Source organism: Meles meles, chromosome 13 (genome assembly GCF_922984935.1).
Source record: "Meles meles chromosome 13, mMelMel3.1 paternal haplotype, whole genome shotgun sequence".
In the NCBI taxonomy this organism is placed as follows: Eukaryota; Metazoa; Chordata; class Mammalia; order Carnivora; family Mustelidae; genus Meles; species Meles meles.
In genome coordinates, this window is record NC_060078.1 from 73,708,066 (window position 1) to 73,726,238 (window position 18,173).

The 18,173-nt window shown below is 39.1% G+C and overlaps 1 pseudogene; it reads right to left on the minus strand.

The window, feature by feature from the left end:
• Positions 1–175: 175 nt before the first annotated feature.
• On the minus strand, positions 176–17,878 carry LOC123955082 (annotated as a pseudogene).
• Between the last annotated feature and the right edge of the window lie 295 nt (positions 17,879–18,173).

Sequence of the window (18,173 nt, forward strand, 5' to 3'; positions counted from 1 at the left end):
TTTATGATATTTAATTTTACTTGTTAAGGGCTCATATTGCCAACATTAAACCAAGTGTATCTTCGATTTTGTGAGACCAGATTCACATAGTTAGGAAGATAAAAGCAAACTGTGATCCACGTATATGGATGAAAAACTGAAGGCTCATGGTTAATCACATTGTAGTTTTAAATTTCTACAGCCTAGAAGCCAGAAGGCACAGGTGTTTTCGGTCTCTCCTGATGTCCCACTAGGTAACTCCTGAGCTGAGCAACCTCATTATCTTTCAGCTTCTGGTTGATCACACTGGTTAATCCCTGAGTGTTTGGGATATACAGAAGGCTTGGGGAGATTTCATTCTTTTTTTTTTTTTTTTTTTTTTTTTTTAAAGATTTTATTTATTTATTTGACAGAGAGAGATCACAAGTAGGTAGAGAGGCAGGCAGAGAGAGAGAGGAGGAAGCAGGCTCGCTGCGGAGCAGAGAACCGATGCGGGGCTCGATCCCAGGACCCTGAGATCATGACCTGAGCCGAAGGCAGCGGCTTAATCCACTGAGCCACCCAGGCGCCCCGGGGAGATTTCATTCTTGATGCCATGCAGTCCCTTCACCATCATTGACACTGGACGGATCCTGGGTAGATTTTTCAACAAGGAGTCAATGAGATCAGTCACACTTAATCCAGTAGCCCAGCTGGTGTATCCTTTTAGCTTGATGACTTTGTAGGCACGTTCAACCACCACCTTAGGCACTTCCTTCCAATTTTCACTGTCATTGTCTTCCCATTTCTGGATTCAGTTCCTGGAGAGAAATGCCTGCCACATTCCCTCCACTCTACACAGCCACGCTTGGGTTGCCATGTTCTCCCAAAATCCATCCATGGCAGCTGCTGGGATGAATGCCTAGCTTGTCAGCCATAAGATAGCAAAATCTAACAGAATCCATATTACACCCATTTCCAATCACATGAAATATGCCTCAATTTAAAATATTTTTAAAAGAGAGAAAAAGTGCTGAATAACAAAACGAATAAACAAACCAAGTGATGCCAAGACTTTAAATCTCTTGGAATAATTCAGCTAAACTGAACAAGCAAGTAAGGCTGAGAAACACTTGAATGGTTCTGGTATCATTTACCTCTTTGGGGAAAACATTTTCCAGTTGGCCATTCCAGAGCTGCTGGCCCATAAGCACACTGTACTGTGTATTTCAAATTGGATTCCTCAATACCCATGGCAAAAAACAACCCTGGTAACTCCACAGTTCTTTACAAAGACTGACTTTTTAAAAAAAAGACTTGTTAAAAAATGAAAGGTAGGAACAACAGGTAGAGCAGCCTTTAGGATTGTGTTGTGAGTTCTCAGAGATCATTCAGAGACAGCTGAAGCCAGGTGGGGTACCATCCCCTTGTCTTCACTGGACAGGCTCTGATTTTTTATATGGAACACATGATGTGAAACCCAGTGAGTCTTAATGGCAGTCTTCCTCAGTGTGATAATCTTCGTTATCTACATCATTCTTTCCACCTGACCATTTGCTGGAGGCAACCATGAGGGCAGTTCAAATAATCCCTTTGTTCACAGACTGCCTAATACCAACCAGACAAACTGATTCATTCATTCAGACTCTGAGTCAGAAATGAACCCTATCTAGTGATCTGTCTATAGTTGCAAGTCACTATAATTGTGGCATCAAGGTCTGTTTTGTTGGTGGTGGCTCTGAGCCAAAGATAATTATTTTATTTTTTTCTGTCTTTGGATCGGACTTCTCTATAGGCTTTCATGCAAACTCTTCAGTTTTGTGGTGGGTTATACTAACATATTTCTGTTAGCTGGGTTTTACCCCCTGTAAATCTTCAGTGCTCTGTTCTCATACGGCCTTCCTGGGCTCCTTTCTATTTGGAAAAACAAACAAAAAAACCCCAAATCACTGAATACTCTCCTGGCCACTTCGGGACATATCCCAGAGCCTGGGAGTTCTCTTCTGGATACCTCCTCTCCAGCAAGGCACTGACACCTGACCCCATGTGAATAGGCTGAGATTCTCCTTGTGATTCCTGTCAGAAAGTTCAAGTCCTGTTTATCCAAACACCCATTTCCTACCCCCACCAGGCTTCTTCCTTGTAACCCGGAAAATAGCTTGTAATCAATGTAAATTATGCAGACATAATTGCAGACATAAATCTAGAACTTCTTGACTCTGAGATAGGATCAAGGGCTTCTTTTATTTGGAGGACATTGTCCCTTCAGAATGCCTATGTACTCCCTGAGCACCATCTGATTTCTTAATGGGAAGCCAAAGAAATTGTGGTTTGTGTTTGTTATGTTCCGGCACAAATTCAGAACTCGGTGCCTGCTTGATATTCCAGAAAGCATCTATGTGCTGGTGAATTTAATATCACGGAACAACATTTTTCTAGTGGGTTATAAAATAATTCTGCAGTAATTCACATTTATTAAACAAAAATATGGTAAAAACTGAGTGCCTTGTAAGCACTAAATATGGGTGCTTTGGTCCTTACTCGATGGATCATTGGCGAGCTCTCAAAGTGTTCCTGTAGCTTTAGGTTTGAAACCTTTTTGTAGGGACTTGGAATAGCCTACTGGGGTTGTCTCACTGGTCTGCTAACCCCCCTTTTTTTTCTTTAATTTAATTATATTTTGTTTTTCCCTTTTAAAACAAACGATACACATTTTAGGTTTTGGTTTTTGTTTTAGATTTTATTGATTTATTTGGGAGAGAGAAAGAGCGTGCACCAGAGGGGAGAGGGGCAAAGGGAAAAGGAGAAGAAGACTCCCTGCTGAGCAGGGAGCCTGATGCAGAATTTGATCCCAGGACGACCCTGGGATCATAACCTGAGCCAAAGGCACGTGCTTAGCCAACTGAGCCACCCAGACACTCCCATATTTTAGTTTTTAAGTGAATTGGTGTAATATCTGATTCCAGAAAGAATTATATAGTTTCTTTCTATAAAGTCCCAAATTATATTTTAGGAAATTGGTCAACAATTGAGGCCATATTATCGGTTTACTGTGCCTGGATTTTTAACGGTGTGAATCACTTCTTTCCCAAGACATTTTTGTAAGCTGTCACCCTATCTGGGGTGCTGTTGCCCTTTTCTGCACTGTATCTGAGCCCATCAGAAAGTCCTCATCAGTGCAACAGACCACGTGAGGATGTATTCACTGATGATTGACTCCCACGAACTACAATGGACATCACCAAGTCATGACCATTTCTAAAGGCTGCTCATGTTTCCCCGCCCCGAAGTCTAGGCCCCAGTGAGACTCTCTGAGTAGGAACCTCGAATAGTTGAGATCACATGAATATGCACATCCAGTTATAGAGACTTTATTATAACACTATTAAGTCTTTGTTAAGGTCAGGTTAACTTGAAGTCACACTTCCTGAGATGTACACACTATGTCCTTGAATTTGTCAGAGAAAGCTTTAGATACTAGTCAGATCCAGATTTGGCTTGTCTCCTTGCCTTCTGACACATGTGTGTGGACACATGTATTTCCTGCACCTTGTTGATTCTGTGGGCAACAGCTTTCTGCCTGGGTAATATGGACAACATTAGTATCAGGTTATGTTTCTTTACTCACTGTGGTGTTTGTTCTGTGGTCTCACTGGCTGGGGATTTTAGTTGGGTACCGTTCAGTCAGAAATCAACTTGGGAGGATTTTATTGGTGATTCTACATTAGATTTTTGTCTTATGTTTTCTAAGAAATAAAAATTTTAATGGTGGGGCGCCTGGGTGGCTCAGTGGGTTAAGCCTCTGCCTTTGGCTCAGGTCATGGTCTCAGGGTCCTGGGATCGAGCCCCGCATCAGGCTCTCTGCTCGGCAGGGAGCCTGCTTCCCCCTCTCTCTCTGCCTGCCTCTCTGCCTACTTGTGATCTCTGTCTGTCAAATAAATAAATAAAATCTTTAAAAAAAATTTTTAATGGTGAGGTAGACATACTGGTCTTTGCTATAAGCATAGTTCTTGATTCTTCTTTTGAAGGGATAATCTCTGAGCAATGTCGGATGTTGTGGCTGTAATAACCAGCAGTATTACTCTAAGTGAAGCAGTAATGATAGCAGGCCTTATTCGAATACAGGAGCAGATTCCACAGACTTGCCCAGGGACATCCATTTCTTTTATGCAAAGGAAAACCATCAAGGAAATCTTGGGGCATATACTGATCAAAGTCAAACTCACCAGTGTGTCCCCAAGTCTTCATTTTAAAACAAAAGATCCATTTGAGTAACAGGAAGGAGACCAGGAATATTGAGAGTGAGTTAGTTAATTATGCTTTTTCTTTGTTTTTTTAAAATATTTTATTTTTATTTGATAGAGAAAGAGATCACAAGTAGGCAGAGAGGCAGGCAGAGAGAGAGAGGGAAGACCAGGTTCCCTGCTGAGCAGAGAGCCCGATGTGGGGCTCAATCCCAGAACCCTGAGATCATGACCTGAGCGGAAGGCAGAGGCTTTAACCCACTGAGCCACCCAGGCGCCCCAATTATGCTTTTTCTTATCCTGTTTCTTTTCAATAGAATCTCACCTTTGTCTCTAGAAAATAGAAGATGAGCCAATTTTTCCATGTAGTTCTTTACTGGGTGAAAAGCAATTCTAACCCTGCCTCATTCTGAAATATTGTCAAAAGTAACACAGGAATTCAAAAGGAACAAAAATCCTAACAATTGATTGAAATGGTCTTGGACATGAAAAATTTTTGATAGTTTCTAATCCAATGGTATTTCTTTCATTCCTACTACCCTGTGATCAATCATAAACCAACCCAACCTTTCAGATCTCAATAGATGGATGCGAATTTTTGAGTGGCTTCCACTAATTGTTTTCTATATTTAAAACAATAACAATGATTACTCTTACTCTTTAGTGGGGCTTAGCCTACAGTCCTAGCCAATGAGATATTGTCTATATTTGTCTTTTTTTTTTTAAATTTGTTTATTTACAGCATAACAGTGTTCATTGTTTTGGCATCACACCCAGTGCTCCATGTAGTACGTGCCCTCCCTATTACCCACCACTTTGTTCCTCAACCTCCCCCCCCCCCCCCGCCCCTTCAAAACCCTCTGGTTGTTTTTCAGAGTCCATAGTCTCTCATGGTTCATCTCCCCTTCCAGTTTCCCTCAACTCCATCTCCTCTCCATCTCCCCACGTCCTCCATGTTATTTGTTATGCTCCACAAATAAGTGAGACCATATGATACTTGACTCTCTCTGCTTGACTTATTTCACTCAGCATAATCTCTTCCAGTCCCGTCCATGTTGCTACAAAAGTTGGGTATTCATCCTTTCTGATGGAGGCATAATACTCCATCGTGTATATGGACCACATCTTCCTTATCCATTCATCCGTTGAAGGGCATCTTGGTTCTTTCCACAGTTTGGCGACCGTAGCCATTGCTGCAATAAACATTGGGGTACAGATGGCCCTTCTTTTCACTACATCTGTATCTTTGGGGTAAATACCCAGCAGTGCAATTGCAGGGTCATAGGGAAGCTCTATTCTTAATTTCTTCAGGAATCTCCACACTGTTCTCCAAAGTGGCTGCACTAACTTGCATTCCCACCAACATATTTGTCTTTTAAAGGGAGTTATGACTGTGGCTACACATAGAATCTTAATCATTGACCTTTCACCCATTCATTAATTCTTTCAGCACTCCTGCTAAACTCTTCCTACATCTCTGGTATCATGCATGCTAGGTGCTGGGGGTAAAAACATGAGTAAAATAGGGTTCTGTCCTTGAAGAACTCACACTGTAATGGGGAAGCTAAACTTGTGCACAACTTTGGCTTTTACCGATTAGGAGCTTACAACTGATAAGTGGTGAGAACACATTATCTTTTTTTGGAAAATTGGCTGGACTTGGTTTAATTCCCTGCCTCCCTCTACTGTCCTTTTCCCCATACCGCCCCCACAAGGGAAGAAAATGAGTGTAAAATCCCTTTTGAAAAAGTCCCTCAATGGCAGGTGTGGAAAATGATATTATTTGCTAGAGTAATAGAGAAGGAGAAAGAATGCTCCATTCTAGGTCCACTTGATTTTGTACAACCAAAGAGATATAACCAGTGAGAGCAATTACAATTTGTGTTAAAGCAACCAGATGTTTTCATCCTGTTCTTAAATGATGGAGGCACATTTGTTTGGAATTAGTATTTTATATTTACTCTCATATCTCATAAACAAATATAAGTGAAACATGGACAGATTAACTGGGTGATATGGACTAGAAACTCAAAAATTTCATTTGTGAGAATTGATGGTTTGAAAGATAATGTGAATATTTAAAACAATTTAAAATCTAACCACTTCCATGTGTCATTCCTTATTTAAAACAAAGATATGTCTGTAGATTTTTAGTTTTGTGTAGTTATGATAGCAGAAGTTAAGGTAAGATAAGAGGACCCCATAGGCTATGTAACATGATATTCTTTTTCAAGAGAAAGAAAAGAATCTTAGCAACAGTAGCTATACAACACATTAAAGATGATTTTGAAGAAAAGAGATTTGTTCATTATTGTATGAAAGACTAAAAAATTTTAGAATACTATTATTTAAGATCAGTGTGTTATATATTGATAATACACTGCTGTTTTATTCATTTGATAGTTACTTTAACCAAAAGTCTAAGTTTATCCTCCAGGTTAATGAAAGAGAAAAGATTCCACTAGAATAAAAATATCATTTTAAAAGCTGTTTAGAAAGATCCACATTTCTCTAGAGCATAGGATCCTAAAGGTGTAATTTGCATATTTTCTTGAGATTAGGTTGGCTGAGTTCTTTTATTTTTTTATATAATTAAGATGCAGATGTTGTCATTTTTCCTTTTCATGTATTAATAATTTGCAATCAGTTGAATACAAGATTCCCAGTTAAGAAAAAAGATTGTATGAAAGTTTATTTTTATTTTAAGATGAGAAATTTCATTATAATTATGGCCCCTTTAAAACAAATTTGCTTTGTTAAGCAGGCAGGATCACATTCCTCATAAACATTCATCATCATGAAAAGTACTAAAATTTTTACCAATAATGTGTTAAATTTTTTTAGGAATTAAAAAAAAATCTATATATCCCATATGTTACTCATTCATGTGGAACTTTCAAGAAAATGTATGCAGTTGGTTCCATATGTGATCCTTGTTTCCATTTTATGTGTGAAAAAGATCAGTTTTTAAGCATGTGCCTGAGACCAATGACGTATTGAGGATGTCTTGAATAGAACTGGGAGGTTTGTTCCCTGACCTGTAAGGTAGATTCCTCTAGTCACCTGAATACTTTGATTGGTTTCAATCAAATTGGGGATAGTAGCTGTAAAGAGAAACGCTGGTCTGCATAATAGAAGGAGCAAGTGTTGGGGTTTCTGGGACAATTCAGGAGGGAGGGTGTAAAGAGATGAGGAAAGGCCAAAGACGGGGCCAGAGAACTGGAAGAAGCGGTGACCTTCCTTGGGTTCCTTCAGTCTTTAATAATTTCTAGTAAGTTTCTAGGAGGTTAGTGTTACTGTTTTTTTGTGAAAACTGATTTTTTCATAATCTTGATCTTCCTTGAGTACTCATTTACCCATATTCAATATTTAGGGATATGTTGCTACTTGCGAGCACTGCCCCTTAGTGCTGGGGACACAATGATGATGAGGCTTCCTCCTTGCCCTTTATGGACGTTATGATCTACTCCAAGGTTAACAGTCCATAGCCTGCAGGCCAAATATGGCTCACAAGCTAAGAATGATTTTTAAGTGATTGAAAAAAAATCAAAAGAAGAGTAATGTTCCGTGACATGTGAAAATTATATGAAATTCACATTTCAGTGCCATTGATAAAGTTTTACTGTAACATAACTAGGTTTATTTGTTTATGGACGATTTATGGCTGATTTTTCACAAAAAGACAGAGTTAAGTTACTTGTGACAGAGTACATCTGGCCCAAAATGTCTAAAATATTTACTATCTTGCTCTTCACAGATAAAGTTTTCCAAATCTAATACATAAAATTGATGTTAAATAAGAGATTACAATTAAGTATAGTATATTATAATGGAGAATATTTAGGATTATATGGACCATATAGCTTGCCAAACAACTCAGACATAATGGGTAATATTAGTTATCTATACTAATCAGATGGAGTCAGGACTATTTGCTTGTTACAGAACCCACCTTGAACCAGCCTGTGCCAAAAAGAAAATATACTGGTTTATGTAACTAGAAAGACCAAGGAAAATTCTGGGTTTATTTATCTCTTTTCTTCTTGTTTTTGGCTGTGATATCTTTCTCCATGTTAGCATCATTTTGAGGTAGACTCTTTTTGTGTTGTGGCAAAAGTGACCATAAATAATTCTAGACATCATATACTTTCTGGCTCTGTGCCCCAAGAAAAGCGAGTAGATCAACATTTAAATAAAAATCCAGAGAGGATTCTGACTGGACTGGTTGGGTCACATGCCCATTCATAAACTCAGAACAGTGGCTAGGCTGTACCACACGACATCCTCTCAGCGATGGTGGATGAAGGGGATGCAGGTCCATGGGATCAACATCCCTACCAGCAGAAAGAACCTGCTGGGATAACGAAAATAAGAGATTCACACTATGAGCTAATATTTATAATTTTGTTTTTCAGAGTGTTTGAGATGTTGGGGAATATATAGCATTCCAATCATAGTGGTGGGTATAATCTCAGAAAAGTAAAATTTTTTGAAAATATCTTAATACCTTATTACAGAAATTGCATACTGATTGCCTATGGGACTGATTTGGCTTTCAGACCTCTTCTGTCTAGCCTGCTGACCCATAATTTCCTTTCTTTCTTTCTTTTTTTTTTAATTGAGCCAATCATTTTCAGCTTTTCTTTTGGAAAAAAATGGATTTTGACAATACCAGATCTGCATTCTTGCATGAAGATAATTAATTACTTTTTTAATATAGAGTAGCAGCAACTATTCCCTTAGGTGGAACATTTGGTCTTTAATTAGCCACAGTCACCCTCACTCCCTATTGTTTCTCTAATGTTAAAGCTGATTTCAGTTTCCGCTTGTGTTTGTTTCTTCTAGAATAAAGAAGTGTCTCTCTATATGCCTATCTCCACTGAATGTAGGAAAAAAATGCTTGATTAAGACTCAATGGAAAAGATCATCTTTCTTTGATGAAGTGAAGAATAGTCTTCCATATATAACATGCAAATAAAAGATGTCCCTATTGAAAGAACCACAACTTAAGAGGTTGTGAAATATGAAAGAAACCATCATGAAACAAATCATAACATTTATGACTGGTATGGGCCCAGCACAACATTTATGACTGGTATATGGAGAAGATGAGAAATGAAAAACTTCACCTGAGACTAGGATTGAAATGTCAATGATTGTTTTTGAATATGAATAAAATATCTGATGCTCCTATAAGTGGGGTTATATATTAATTGAAAGAATTACCCAGACAGCAAGAGGTTTTATAAAGGATTGCAAGTTTATAAAAGAGGATCATAGAGTACAGCAGAAATTATGTGTTCTGCACAGAAACAAGCATTTGTAAATGGGAATCTTACTGGAAGTACTGTGGACCAGAATATTGAAGTTATGTCTTAGCCCTTGCAGAAAAGTTGTATAAAAAAGGTTAAATTGGTTGCAGCAGTTTTTTTTTTTTCTGCAGATGATGAGAGCACAGGTTTAAATAATATCACATCATCAGCTACACTGAATTGGTGATATTGACAAAAATGCTCATGGGTCAGAAGATGACAGGCTGTGATTGGACTTGGCAAATGACTGATCTTTGTCTGCAAGAAAATTTGCAAAACGCAGGGCAGTTGGTCAAAATCAGTCAGTGTGATTCAACTCTTACAATGGACAGTGTTCATGTGAAAACTTAAATTTAGGAAGGAAACATTTCCCAAGTCATAGAATTTAGGTCTCCTGATTACATCATTTTCTAGGACTTGCTTTGTGCCAAAGAATTTAAAATGCAACATACCATGAATGTGCTGTAATTAATATTGTGGACTGGATAATGTTGCATAGCATAAAATCCAGGTATCCGAGGGCTTCTTTTTATAAATTAGATGGATCTATTGTGGCCTGTTGCAGTACATGGACTTACGTGGCCAAGTGCTAATATTTTCGGATGCTTTAATGTCATTTGCCACTCAATCTCTAACAATGAAAAGTGGATCAAGGTTTTGGTCTTTTGATGCAAGAACCCATCGATTTTGAATAGTTCTCTGCAAAGACATTCACCACATTCATCAGCTACACAAATGTATGATTCAATTTGCTCACTTGAAGTGAAATTGTGTTTTTAAGAAACTAATTTGGCAAGGAATAATCCGGCCCATTATCCTGCACTGAAATCACTTTCCTGAAATGAAAGTCATGGCTTGAACTGTATTACCAAAGCTGTGGAGTTGAAAATGGGATTCCAAAAAAATTCTCTGATTTTAAACTTTGTGAAAATAAAGTAACATTGAAACATCAGAAAGTTTACCTTTGTAATTTGAGATTGATAATATGAAAACAAGAGCTACAAACTGAGGCCATTGAACTGCAAAGCAATAACTGAAAGTCAAGGGCAATGGTATTGGGATGCCAGAACTGCACAAAGACATCTCCAACCCAAGCACCATGTAAAGAGTGTCTATACGTGTTAAAGAGCACCAGGGTTTCTCAGCTCTATTTTTGTGTATGAAACTGAGTAAATCAAATTATTGTACCCAATTGAAGGATTTGTGGTTTAGGTTTACATGGTCTGATGGTGATACCTTATGTTTCCATGATAAGTCCAGACGTAACAAATTATGGAAGAGAACCTAAGTAAGGAAATATTTCTATTTTCAGTGTTTTTTATTTTAAAATTTCAAATATCTCTAAAAATGGCATACACACCTGTTCAGACTATATTCAGGAAAAATAAAGTAAATTTAGTTATTTTCCAACACTTCTCTCACATCTCATCAACCTCACTCGTTTCTGTGACTAGCTGGCCCTTGAAGTCATTTGAATGAGCCCCCCCCGGCCCCGCCCCCATTTGACCTAAGCGTCTCTATGATGCTCAATCATCCTTTGATGGAAAGCTATATTAAAGAAAATAACATTTATGGTATCTATAAACAGAGATTCCAAATAGCAAGAATTTGTCAGAGTGTGTCCAGCGCTATCTAGGGGAAGCATGTACCCAACCAGAGGCCTCAAAGATATTGTTACTGTGGAGATAGACCTCCGGTCTTTTTCTAGATAGATAACAGGAGCCATAAATATCATTCGGCTACCTATCCTTGATCAGATGTTGTGCTCACTAAGCAAGAGCCACATTATTGACCTGGCCTGCGGGAAAGAGCGAAGGCACCAGAATATCTTTTCTCTTCAAAAGTGAATTTTTCTCCTACACATTAATAAATTTGCTTTCCAGTTTACGTAGCAGCCTCTTGTCAGTTTGGGTAGCTAAATCAGTTGCTAGAGCCTTATCACCCTCGGGCATAAGAACAGAGTCTGTGTATCTTGACCTATAAACAACACACCAAATCCTGCTGCTTAATTATTTATAACTCGGTGCTCTAAAAATGGTTGGACGGCATCCAGTACCATTCAACTGAATTTATGTATGAGGTCTGAGGAAGGCCGGTGAGAGTCTTCCTTACCACAACCATTTAGAAATCAAATCACTCTTTTACTAATGCTTTTTAAAAAAAAACATTTAAGCTGATCCAGATCCAGCACCTTTACATTTTGAAAAATTCGCCAGTAGGCGAGTTGAATATGAATTTACTATTAACAGAAGTCACTGTTAAGGAACAGTAGGCTGAGCCTGCAAAGCTCGTACCCACCCCTGCAGCGGCTTGCGCTTCACTCTGTGAGGCCAAGACAAAGTGGTTAATGGCCCTGATAGGCTTTTCCACAATAAGTGAATTAACGTAGGTTTACATTCTTCTCAGAGGCAAATTGGCATTCTCTGACATGCAACCATTAATATAAGTTATGAGACAAAGTATTCTAATTATATATCACGCCACATAAGGCTTTATAACTTGTACCAAGTCTGTCAATATCGAAGTCAATAAAAGTTGAGTGACTGTGAAATAAGATTCTGAACAATTAATCTTAAAGCTAAAGCAGTATGAAGGGTGAATGGAAATTATAAATGTTTGTAAGATTATTATTTTAGTCCCATTTTCCTGGTTTGTATTATATAAAATAAATAAGTTTTCCTTTTAAAAAATCCATCATGATTATATTAAAAAAATGTATTTGCCTTTTAGAAAGTTTTTTTCACTTTTATCTTTCTAAATTATATTTTATTTTTTCAGTGTTCCAAGACTCATTGTTTATGCACCACACCCAGTGCTCCATGTAACACGTGCCCTCCTTAATACCCACTACCAGGCTCACCTAACCCTCCACTCCCCTCCCCTCCAAAACCCTCAGTTCATTTCTCAGAGTCCACAGTCTCTCATGGTTTGTCCGTCTCCCCCTCCAATTTCCTCCAATTCACTTTTCCTTTCCTTCTCCTAATGTCCTCCATGTTATTCCTTATACTCCACAAGTAAGTGAAACCATGTGATAATTAGATAAAGTAGAAATTAGTCTTAATTATTAGGTAAAATAGAAATTGTTTTAAATATGCTCTATTGACTTTTTCTAACTAGTTGAATTCTCAGATATACATAAAGTAAATTAATTAACAATTTTTGTTTTAATACTAATGTTGGTAAAAGATACTATACAATAGAGATACATTTCTACAAGAAAAACATCTGAGATGTGAGCAGAACAGAAAATCAGACAATCCTGTTTTTTTAAAAAAATCCTTACTATAGTGACAGTCTAATAAAACCACAAAGCATTTGTTGGAAAGGATCTTGAAGGTCATGTAGTTTAACTTCCTACCGGATGTATAAATCTCTCTTACGTCACCCAAACAGTCATGCAGCCTCTCCTTGAACATTGCCACTGACATTGGATTTATTACCTTTCTATTCAGTTCATAAATTTTACCTTCTGTCTGGTTCTAGGGTTTTTTATGTACATGTCAGATGATTTCTACTAGACTATAGTCTCCTTGAGGGCAGAGTCAATATTTAAATCCCTAATACCCTGTTTATAACAAGTGCTTTTCCTGTAATAAGGGTCTCGAATATATTATTGAAGTGACCAGTTAAGGAGTTTCTACTTGGGGACATTCTACTTATTAGAAAATTCCCCCTGACATTGAGCTTTTCTGTTCTGTCAGCTGGTTTCTTCTTTTGGAGACCCAGCACAAGGGTGGGGCTTCACGCCTACTGTGGAGCTTATAAGTACTTGGCTCCTTGTGATTGCTTCCCTTATCCTCTTCCACAACGTGGGAAAAAACTGATTTCAGTTCCTGTTCTTTTAAAATACCAGTGGTGTTACTTTTCCTTATGCCACCGGCAAGGTCTCAGGTTTGACTGAACCTAAATCAATCCCTTTATTCATCAAGACATCCTGAGTCTTTGGGTTTGTTTTTTTTTTTTAATTGAAATTCAAGCCATTCATTGTTTATTCTTTAAAATTACTTAATGATATCCTACCCCAAGAGAGGAGTTTCTTTCTGGGTGGTGCCAAAAGTCACACCACCTGACGATGATAAACACTGAGTCAGTGTAGACGGCAAGAAATAATCACACTTTAGGATGGTTTTTATGGTCAAAGCATTACTGTGAGAGAGGAAGACAAATTTGTCAAGTTGGTTTTTTTCCCCCCCCTCACAAGATGAGCTTACTCAAGGATCTATGAATGTGCTCCTTAAAATTCAAAGCTTAGACTGCTTTAGAGCTGCAGAGGGCCTTAGATCACGAAGTCCAAATTCCTCATTCTATAGACAAGGGGATTAAACTCAGAAAGTGTCTATTGGCCTAGATCATAGCTACCTAGTGGCCATAACAGAAGTAGAGACCAAGACCTTTTATTTCTACGTATCCCTCTGTGTCCAGAGAGCCTCCTCAATAACTTTCTTGAGATGTCAAATTGAGTTGTCTTTTCTATAGCACGTACTGTCATGTAAAGCTTAAATATAAAGTCTTCCAGAGGGGAATAAGTGCTTTGGTTAAAATGTGTTCTGTGATTTATCACATAAGAAGCTTAAGGGTATGTATTCAATAAACTTCAAACAGCTCCATGCCATTCTGTCTATAACAGCCCAAATACTGTCTCTTGTGAAAAGAGAAAACTCAATTAATTGTCTTCAAGTTATCCCCAAGTCACCTTTTCCTCAGAAAATTTAAATACATAAAGACGGCAACAGCCATTATGGAAATACGGAAGCATAAATAATATTGAGCAATTTAATGAAGTAGTCAAGATTTAGCCCAATTAAAGAGAAATGATTGTCAGTACCAAAGTTGAATTCTTGGAACTATTTGTTGTGGGAATATATACATTTGTTGTATTAGGATACATCTACCTGTTTTAGTGTATCAGAGAGAACAATACATAACGGTGATCCTTGGATTTTGGAGGATGGAAACCAGACCTGCAATTGACTTTTTTTTAAGAACCTACCTGTACTAGAAAACATGAAGAATGGAATGAATAAACTCATAGAGTTGCTTCCTTTCCAATAAGTTGTTGAAGGCTATATTAGAAATTTGGACCATGACACGAATTCTATTTTTTTGGTATGTATAGCAAAATCAAGATGAGTCCATTCAATATCCATTTAGATTACTTCTTTCCTTCCTTCCTTCATTCTTTCACTCATTTATTCACTCAAGTATCTGTGTTAGAAGTCCTGAGTGTTCACCAAGTGACACACCCCTTACCTGGTCCTGAGGAACACGAAGATAACCACGAGGCATTGAGTTCCTTAATTTCAAGGAGGCGTCAGGTGAGACAGTCCAACATGTCACGAGTTATAAGGCAACAGCATCAGAATTAGAGATGTGTGTAAAGTATGGGGGAGCCCAGAATAAACGATAATTTCCAATTTAAAGGTTGAGGATGACTTCACCGAGTAGGTAATACCTGAGTTGGATCTGGATGAAAGATTATGATTTTACCCTGTAGAGGAGGGAACGGAATAACGTTGCAGAAATAGCTCAGAGGAAGGCACAGAGGCATAGGCACAGCGAGCTTGAGTTTGTTCTAATGCCGTAAGTGGTTCTGTCTGATGGGCACTGAGTGAGGAGTGGTGGGAAAAGCCCAAGGGGGTGATGTGAGGAAGGCCATGCATCACATGCTGATGAGTTCAGACTTTATCCCATAGACAAAGCAGAAGAATAAAGTGATCAGATGTGTGTTTTAGGGAAAAACTGCTCATCAGGTACCATAACAAGCATACAAATATGTATCTTTGGCCTTGAATTTAATACATTGCAATGTAGCTCATTACAATTTAATCATGGGGGTGAAAAAATAAATGAGGTTCTGGAGGAGGGTAGGGTGTTGGGTGAGCCTGGTGGTGGGTATTATGGAGGGCACGTAATGCATGGAGCACTGGGTATGGTACATAAACAATGAATTTTGGAACACTGAAAAAAATCAGATTAAATTAAATTTTAAAAAACATTATACGAAGGATAAAAATATTTGTATTTTTTGCAATAACCAAGATATGGAAACAACCTAATATCCATCACGGGATAAATGAATAGAGAAATCATGTCATACACACCTGTGCACACACACGATGGCATACTTTTACGCCATAAAAAAGAATGAAACCTTGCCATTTGCAACAACATGGATAGGCCATGGAGGCATTATGCTTAGTGACGTGAGTCAGAGAAAGACAAATACTTTATGATCTCTTTTATATGGGGAATCAAGAAAAAAATCAAGTTTGTGGATATCGAGAACAGACTGGTGGTTGCCAGAAGTGGAGGGTGGGGGATGGGAGAACTGGGTGAAGGGGGATCAAAGGTGAACAGACAAAAGAAAAAAAAATTAAAAATGGAATAATAAAATTAAAAGTTATAAGAAGAATAAAAATAATACAAGTTAAGTGGGTATTCAAAAACAGGAAATCCTCAATGACTGAGGGGAATCGGGAGAAGTATTCAGGAATGAGACCCTCATACTTGAACTGGGCCTTGAATTATAAGGAGAGTTTAGCATGTAGAGAAGGGTGGGAAAGGGCCATTGAGGGGAAAGAACCAGAGGGAACCAAAAACCTCAGCAAGTCAACAAGAGCAATGGGTATGAAGGTAAATTGAGGAGAGGACGAGGAGGTCCCTTATCCAAGTTAAATATTTGAGCTTCATTCAACAGAGACATTTGGGGAGAATGACCAGAGATATGGTTCAAGATGGTTGGTCTATCAATAACGTCTAGGATACATGGCTGGAGAAAGAGGAGCAATATTTCAGGCAAGAGATGAAGTCCTGATCATGATGGCGATCATGGCAGTGAGTCTCACAGGAAATGAACAAAGGAGACACCAAAGAATCAATATTCTTGAGGGCCTTTGAGAGCTGCAGAGATGCCGTGGGTGTTTCTGGCTCACGACTCAAAGAATAGAAGCTCCTACAACAGGAGCATGGAAGGCGTGAGGAAAAGCTCCACAGGGAGAAGAGTTTCTTAGAATTTGAATGGGATGACTTTATGATTTCCTTAAAACGCCCAGCTAGAAAGGTCCAGAAGACAGCTGGTCTTGCCAAAAGCTTTAGAAAGAGGATGGAGGGAAGTTTCTCACCTAGAGACAAAAGGTGAAGTCATAGGAGGGAAGGCTTTTGCCACAGGTGGAAATATCTAGGAATCTACGATGTTAGGAAAGGAGAAGAATGTTGGGGAATGATTGCTTTTGAAGAATAAGAAAAAAAAAATTGAAAAAGCCACCAGAAATTGAACCTGAGAATACACAAAGGTAGGTGGGAAAACAGGTTATTTCAGGGACCTAGAATATGGGATGTGTGTTTCCAGAGCCAGGAAGAAGGAAATATAGCAGAGAAGACAGGGAGGACCCACCATTTGGGAGGCTACTATGAAACAGTGCAAAGTTTAGAGGTTTTACTGCATTCAAATCCCAGTTCAATTTTCACAATTATCTTGGGGTTTACTTTTTTAACCTCTAACTTTCTTACCTGCGTAGAAACTGGAATAAATTATCAACCTTGTAGGGTACTTGTGGGAACAAAATGAGCTCATATTACTTACCTCATGCATCTCTGGGAAAGTGGGACAGACACCCATGACGCTTTAAAAACGACCAGAGAGAGGACGCTGGCTTGGGGGTTTTGAGGAGCTTAGGAGGCGGGGCTGAGGTGAGGGCTGCCACACGCATGCGCAGGGGATTCCCTGTTTGAACTTCCCCACTCATGCAAAAAAAAAAACGGAGGACTCGGGCTTTCTTACCAGATTAACAGGCGCTGGGCAGAAAGGAAGGAGGTTAGGGTGAGGCTTGAAAGCTGTCAACAGTCAAGCATCAAACAGCAGAGTCAGGTCCTTACAAAGTATTTCCCTGAATCTCCCTTAGCTGGGCCCCAAAATGCCCACAGCCACTCCGGCACCACCCATGCCTGGGGAAGGTTGATGGAAGGGGAGCCAGAGTAGAAAGAGAGGTAGACCAATGGGGTCTAAATACTTAGCAAGGTGAAACACCTATGACTCCCCCTGCCGGGGCCCTGAGAGCACCTGTCCTACTCGCAAGGAGCCCAGAAACTCACGGTAAGTCCTTCACAGATGAGCCTTTGAGTTGTTTTAAAACGCGTTTGGCCGGATTAACACTAATCTACTGAAGCTCTGGTTTTCCTTGTGCTGGGTGGAAGCATATGCCAGAACGACCAAAGTTAGGAATGCTGTTGATCATGGAGCGAGATGGTCCCAGGAGCACATTCAGTCCCTGCTAAAGCAAATCACATCTCCTCCCTCTGCTCTCTAACCTGTAAGTCACCTTCCTCGTCCTTGTCCTTGGGTATACTTGTTCCTCTTCCTGCCATCGTCACTCAAGCATCATCCCTCTCCTCACCATATCTAGCTATTTCATCACGCCTCCTAATGAGCCTGTTTTCCATGACTCTCTCTCTCCCTGAGTTCATTGCTGTTGGGCCCACAGTTCCTTCACAATTATACAAGCTGTCTGCATACAGATTTCTCTGTTGTCACTAGACACCCACGGAAGGAAGACTTACCCGTGGATGACCCTCCCTTCCAGTCCTGCCTTTCTCCTGGGCTAGTTTGGACAGGTAGCATTTATTACATACCACCGTACCCAAAATAGGAGACTGGGTTGGA